The sequence below is a fragment of the Staurois parvus genome, unplaced genomic scaffold, assembly GCF_062004578.1.
Source record: "Staurois parvus isolate SC_StPar_1 unplaced genomic scaffold, SC_StPar_1.0 ptg000371l, whole genome shotgun sequence".
Taxonomy (NCBI): domain Eukaryota; kingdom Metazoa; phylum Chordata; class Amphibia; order Anura; family Ranidae; genus Staurois; species Staurois parvus.
Window position 1 is genome coordinate 4,217,389 of NW_028318167.1, and position 8,294 is coordinate 4,225,682.

Below are 8,294 nucleotides of genomic sequence, written 5' to 3' on the forward strand. Positions count from 1 at the left end.
CGTGGCCAAGTATCATATTCACAGTTCATCTATACTGAGTGCATTCACAACCAAAGTGCTATTTCACTTTCTCACATATTATTTAACTCCCAGGAGTGTTGGATTCTGCAGAATCTTCATCTGGTGGTTTCTCTTTTCTGCAATGCTCAGTAGAGTCACTTGAACCCTTAACCAGTAGATGATTCTCAGATTTTGCCTACACAACCTCTTTGCCTAATCACATCTATATGTGTAAAGGCACAATAACGAATGTGCAAAGATTTGCCTTTGTTGTAAAATGGTGCTAGTTCACATTTGTGCGATGTGCACTGACTAAAAAAGTTTTCATTGATTTTCAAATGCTTTTGATTAAGGACTATTAATGAAAACAGCAGTGTAATTTTGGGGCGGCACAGTAGCTTAGTGGTTAGCACATCTGCCTTGCAGTAAATGGGTCATGGGTTCAATTCCCAACCATGGCACATCCTGAATGGAGTTTGCATGTTCTCCCTGTGCTTGCGTGGGTTTCCTCCAGGTACTCCGGTTTCCTTCCACACTTCAAAGACATGCTGATAGGTTAATTGGATCCTGTCTAAATTGGCCCTAATGTGTATATGTATGAATGTAAGTTAGGGACTTTAGATTGTACACCCCTTGAGGGTTAGGGACTGATGTGAATGTTCAATATATATGTGTAAAGTGCTGTGTAAATTGACAGTGCTATATAAGTACCTGAAATAAATAAATATTAAAACATGGGGGGGACATGCTTAGCCAGCTTCTGGATAGACATGGATTAGACACCGCTCCATCCACCCACCAGAGCGATCGCGGCTCACACCAGCCCCAAGGGATTTAGCCACTACAGGGGGACTCATGAGAGGTGTACAACCCTCTCCAGCGATGCCACGCAGCCAGGGAAACTGACTCAATTTTTCCCTGCTGTCTCAGCAGGGATCCAAGATGGCGCCGGCGGCGGCGCTGAAGGGAACAGCAGCCGGGAGAGAGACCACACAGCCCAGCAAACAGACGTCAGGCTGCGATACTCGCTGTACCCTGGTGAGTCATCTCCCCCTCTGTCCCCCATTACAAGCAGCCCAGCCAAGTCTAGACTCAGACCATATATCTGCGGACCAGGCCCTAAACCATACATCACAACACTGACCTACCAGTGATTGAAGCGTTCCCCGCGACAGACTAACCAATCACCGAAATTTCCATAAAGAACATGATATTATCGCTTAGACAAACTCTGCACAGCGATTTAACATTGTCACTATCCCAGATTACAACCGTGGTCCAACAACAGGAACATAGATTGCACCACATTGAATCCAGAATGGGAGAGGTGATTATGGTGCATAATGACCTGATTGACGCACACACAGACCACACATCTGACATCGAACAAATAAATTTGAAATTGGCTGACCTAGAAGACCGATCACAGCGCAATAACATCAAGTTCAGAGGTATCTTTGAAAATGTCACCAATGAGGCATTACTACCCTACATACAACAATATGTAAAACACCTCATTCCATCTCTCTCAGATATAGAGCTTGCCATTGATCAAGCCCACCGACTACCTAAACCCTCCTGTCAGCATCCATCCCAAGAGATGTTCTGGCTCGTATCCACTTCTACCACATAAAAGAAAAAATTATGTCGGCAGCCAGAAACCCTCCTTCTCTCCCACCATCACACGCAAATATCCGACTGTTCGCAGATCTGTCAAAGGCCACGCTCCTGAACCGTAAAAAGATGATTACTATTACTAAAGCCTTACGAAACCACGGAATAGGCTACCAATGGGGCTTCCCTACAAAACGTACCGTGAAACTACATGGTAGAATCTACACAATCAAAAACCTCGAAGCGGGCCTAGATTTACTTAAAACATGGAATATATTACCGACGGACACGCAGCAATCCACCCCTACTAATCTCCAAAATATGGAGGCAGAATGACCCTGACACACCGTCTATATACTACTACTACTTCATCCCTGATACTAAATCCCGCTCCACTAATCTCTGGCGATCGGCCCTGTACAGAAAATGTCCTCGTTACAAGAATCTGTCCTCGTTACAAGAATCTGTTTGGCATGACCTCCTTTATGGTCAATGCCTGTTCAAACCCCCCAGTTCTGAAGTAGCATGTCGAGCTATGTCTACCCAAATACGGTTCACATCAAACCGAGTATACCTCTCAGGTAATAGCGACTTACATCTATAACACCCCCAGCCAATTGGTGGGGACTTATATTATGTTATGTATACCTAATGCGAAAGCCTACTGTGAACCCTTTTCAACGTACTTTATTGTTTGTTAAAAAATCTTTCAATAAAAACTATTTGAAAATAAATATTAAAACATAGTGAAAATGCACTTTACAGATGTCAGCACACAATGATAATAGAAGTAAAAATGAAACCGTGTACAGGTCATGTGAATTCAGCCTTAATCCTTTACCTGGGTTGGCCAGTGATCTTCCTTAAGCCCTGGTTCACATATATGCGACCGTGCGGGCCACGTTTTGTGTGGGAATGAGAGCCCATTCATTTGAATGGACTCCCGTGCCCTGTGACACGCAGAGAAGTCCCTGCACTTCTGGAAACACAGCCCGCACGGGAACCTCGGTTCCCAGTACGGTTGCATTTTCCAGTGCGGGCGGCGTGCCATTAGAACTAATGGCACCTACCCACGGGTCCACATTCCTCTGTGCGGGTGGTGCGGCTTCACGGATTTTCATGCTGATCCGCAGTGGCACCACCAGCACAGATGTGAATATAACCTTAAGGCACTTCTTATATGACAGATAGGTCTACTGACCAACATTCCTGACCATACAGGTTTTCTGAAGCACATTAGTAGTAATATAATAAATTGGAAATGTTGTATGTGTAAATGCCTAGCTGACATAGCCATCAACTGAGGTCATCCTGAAAAACTGCATAGATGATGACACTCAGAATCCAGTTCTGAACTAATTTCTTTACAAAGTTTGTCAGTATTTCTTATTTCCCTATCAGCTTAGAAAGTTTAAAGAAGAAGCCCAGGCAAAATTTTTAATTTTCCCAAGCAGTGGAGACATGCCAGAAATGACAGCTAACTTCTGGGTTCATACTGAACTCAAGCTCATCCCTGTTAGCAAACCTTTAATTATATTTTTTGGTCATTGTTAGATAATGTGCAATCGTTTTTACTGTTATTATCTGCAAATATATTTAAAAAGGCGTGTTAAAACATTTATAAGTGATCGAAGCCATCAAAACCCTGAAGCACTAAAGATTTAGGGCTTGATCACAATTGTCAATCTTAAAGGAGCAAAACTCATGCATGTTCTATTCTTTCCTATGAGTCCAGCTCACATCTGTTCACTTAGTTTAGTTTAGTGTAAAAGAGAAAAAATATCTGCCCATTACACCTACAGTATACTGTATGCATGTGTGTTTTTACCATGTGCACGGCCCATACATGGAATAGCATGACTCCAGCCTCATTCTTTTAGTTTTATGCCTGATTGTGCCATCTAGAGGTAAGGATGTAGTAACACTATGATTAGCACTCCAAAACTATTGTTGGATTGCTTTTTTTGTCATAAATAACAGAATGAAAGCTTTTGTAACAATTTTTTCAAAATGTGTCTAACTTGTAGCTCTTTACTTCTGCAGTTGTGATCATACTTGAAGGACTGGATGCACAGATCATTCAGCAGTACTCAACGACTGTTAAATTGTGAACTCCACCTAGCACTATTTAAATATAAACAGGTATTTTGCTTTGTTTAAATATGTCTCAGGTTTTACAGCAATCTGCAAGGACGTTTAGGCATTTCCACAAAATAAGGTGTGAAAAGAGACATCTTTACTGAATTACCACTTTTAATCCCAGGTGGATAGACCATTTTTGCAGTTTCTCACGTTATCATTTTTCATTTACAGCTTTCACAGTTTCTGAAAGATCCTCCAAATCCTATATTTTCTGAAAGCACAGAACTGATAGAATAGAAAAAATGGTGCTACTGATTTTGTAGGTCCTGTGATAGTTGTGCAAATGTTTATCAATATATGTTTGACAAAAAACATACTACAATTATTATACTATTATTAGTATAATAATATAATATTTGTGTGCACTAATAATACTAGTATAATAATATATTTGTGTGCGCTAATAATAATTGTATAATAATATAATATTTGTGTGCACTAATAATACTAGTATAATAATATATTTGTGTGCGCTAATAATAATTGTATAATAATATAATATTTGTGTGCACTAATAATACTAGTATAATAATATATTTGTGTGCGCTAATAATAATTGTATAATAATATAATATTTGTGTGCACTAATAATACTAGTATAATAATATATTTGTGTGCGCTAATAATAATTGTATAATAATATAATATTTGTGCGCGCTATTATTATTAGCGCACACAAATATCATATTATATTATTATTAGCGCACACAAATACAACATAGCTTACAAATTTCCTATATGATTTAACTTGATATAATTTATAATAAAAAATAACAAATGTTTATAATTATGGTAAAAAAACTAGAGACAGGCTTCACATCTAGGTGTTGTAATACCTGATCCTCAGTGCCATGTGTGCACTGTGTTGGTGTGCATCATGATATATTAATGCAGGCTATGCATTACAATGCTTGGCAACATGTTTTCCTTCTCTTTTTTTTTTTTTTTGCAGTCTTAAAACACATTCAAATGCCAGGAGTTCAGTAGAGCTGGAGATTGAAGGCTCGGAATCCTCACTCCTCTTCTAAATTTATCAATGAACACAGAAATACTCAATACAGAGCACTTCTGTGTTCATAGCAGGGAATAGCAGTGGGGATATGATGGCACACAAGGGACACAGATTGCGACCATAAAGTGGGGAAGATCATTGTTGAGCAAAGCACAGACCTGGAAGGATCTGTGCAGAGCAGCAGTAGTGGTGTGGGCATGTCCCAGTTTGAATGAGTGGCTACAATTAGCAGTTTGTCAGATGCTTATCATAGCTATTTTATGTAATAATTATAGTCTAGGGTAGCCTTTCTCAACCAGGGTGCCTTGGCAAAATGCCTAAGTTACACAAAGCCACAGGTTTTCATTGTGCACCATTACGACCTTCTAGCCATCGGCATCCTGACAAACAATTACATCAGTTAATAAGGAGAATGTCAGCTGCCTACAAAGCATCCTACTTTGACCCTCCCCTGCCCCTCTCCATCAGTGCTGGGTTCACATTAGCTCAGTGATGGAGAAAAATGAGGGAGAAGAAAAATACTTGAATACTAATAAGCACCTATCTGCAAAAGTGTTGCTTTGGAAGAATAAATCACTTCTAACATTGGGTATCCTACATGTGTGGATATTGTTGCATTATATAAACAATTAGAATAGTTTTTCACATCTTAGAATGGGGTGTCTCAAGACTTTCCATAATTTAAAGGGTGGCTTGACTGAAAAATGGTTGAGAAACACTGATCTACGGATCCCTTCTCCTATAAGTTCATGGTCACTGAAATAGCAAAAGGAAATGCCAAGGACATAAATCTTGCTGAGCTGGCCAGCTGGAATCAATTATTTTCTGACCCAAGCCTTATGTTCTTGGCAGTGAAAGGGTTGAAGACTTAAAAAGGTGGTAGTGAGTTGAACAGGTTAAAAGCCACAGAAGAAACCAGAGAATATAGCCATACAAATGCATACACAAACTTTAAATGATTTATTGACCCTAATTTAGGCACATAACAAAGATATACACAATGAATTGTTCGCTTTAGAAGTTTCACCAGGAAAAGCTGTTGTTCCCCAGGGGCCAAAGTGTATGTAGGATGCTGAACTAGTGTGGACAACAGCACGCCCACCCCACCCATGTCCGACCATGCTCCTCAGAATGAGATGAATACTTAATTCAAAGTGATTGACAGTGCACACAGAGGAGAGGGGCCGATGAATGACAGCACACAGAGGAGAGGGGGTGGGACACATCGCTCACAGATGAAAGAGGGAGGTGGATGACAGGCACACATCATTGACTGAACACAGATGACTGAAAACATCTTGTACGGTGTGACTACATGGATGTAGATTGAAAGCAATTAATCCTTTCATTTCCAAATGATGAAAAATTTATATTTCATATTTGCAAAAAAAAAAAAAACTAAAACTGTCATAGCTACATGACAGGTAATGTAATTTTAGAGGAGCTACTTCCATGGTATATACTACATGATGTATAGGGTTGCCATGACTATGTGTATGTACAGCGGATATAAAAAAAAAAAATCTACATACCCTTGCTAACCACTTGCCTACTGGGCATTCCCCCCCCCCCCCCCCTTTTTCTACCCAGGCCAATTTGCAGCTTTCAGCGCTGTCGCACTTTGAATGACAAATTGTGCAGTCATGCAACACTTTACCCATATGACATTTTTATCATTTCTTTTACACAAATAGATCTTTCTTTTGGTGGCATTTAATCTCTGCTGGGTGTTTTATTTTTTGTGCTACAAACAAAAAAAAACAAAACATTTGAAAAAAAAAAGTTTTTGTTTCTATTATAAAATATTGCAAACGGGTAATTTTTCTCCTTCACTGATGTGTGTTGATGCGGCTGCACAGATAGGCAGCACTGATGGGGGGTCACTACTGGCCACAGGTGGGCGGCACTGATCATCAGTGCCGATCCCTTCGCTGACAATTGCCAGTTCTCGGCAGTACTTTCCTCACACTGTGACAGCGTGAGGAAAGTGCAGCCGATAACTGGCAACTGTATTTACCCGGTGATCTGCTGTGTCATTGGACACAGCTGATCATGTGCTAAAAGGCCACTATGATTGGCCTTTTACTGTATCACGTGATCAGCTGTGACCATAGGACACAGCGATCACCGACGACGCTGGGGGTGCACAGGGGGCATGTTCTGGGAGGAAGTCCATGGGGTAGGGTTGGAGGGAATTGTTTAGGAGGACAGTTGTATAAAAAGGTACAAATATAAAATAATAATGCGAATCTTAAGAAAATCTGTTGTGCAACTAACCAAAGAGGTCTATAAACTGAAAATAGACCTTGTGGTGTTTGGATTGTTCATTTTAACTGAAAAGGGTGCCTATCTTTTAAGCCTCTGGTGTGTCTAAGTATAGAAAAAAAGTGACTTCATAAACAGTTTAATTTAAAAAATTATTTTCTGAGGACTGAATGAGTCAGAAGATTTGAGGCGTTCCATTTTATAGTTATACGTCTGTCTTTAAAAGCTGAATTATAAAAAGCAAAACTAAAAACAAGAGCCAATCTTTAACTGTACACAATGCTTTTGTTCTAACAGTTTAAACATGATTACAGGAGGGGGCATCACAGGTAGTTGTAGCTCTTCTCACTGTGCCACCCGAGGTGCTGGACATCCCTAACAGATCTCTTATGACAATCTTGCTTTGTCTCATATTTCTTGTGTATCTTGAACTCTTTGCTCCTCCCATGAACTTCCTGATCTAAGCCATGTCTCTGGTCTTCCCGTTTGCCAGATGATAGGGCTCTCTCCAGCTGATATCTTGCTCCTTTGCATAACTGCAGCTGTCCTTATCCTCACCACCACTCATTACTGACCTTTGGATTGTTCCTCAACTATGATTCCGCTTGATCCTAAACTGCAACCACTTGTTACCAACTTTTGGCTTGTTTACGGACTATACTTTTGCTTGCCCCTATCTGTTACTGAACCCCAGCTTGTTCACCTCCTGGTTGGGTGATCCTGAGGACCTTGACCTGCTGGTAACATGCACCAAAATCCATCTCCACCATCTCCTGAACACCAGTTAGTGCTTGGACCCCAAACTTCAGGTAAGCCCACGTTATCTGCCAGGCTGACCTGCTTGTATACCTATCCTGCTGGTCAGTGGAAGCCTCTCTACTGCTATAGCTAATGGTCTCCAAACCTGACATGTGATCTCATAAGTGTTTTGTTGCTCCGTGAGTGTTTAGGTCCAAGGGCCCAAGTAGGAATTGGAACAAGTTATATTGCATTGCAATCTCTATAGAGTTCAAGACCTGGATGTGTTGTTCTGCAGGGGTTAAAACACATCACCTTCATACTGTATATTTTCATTGAGGTGCCATTCAGAATTAATAGAAATGCACCACATAATGCATACACCTGTGTTATTGTGTACTGCGGTACAATGTTAAAATGTTTTAAAAGAATGTTACTTCAGAACAAAAGTATGAATTCAGTATAAAAGCTGATTGCCAAATGGATTGCTTTAAATTAAATAATGTAAATAGATTAATTTAAA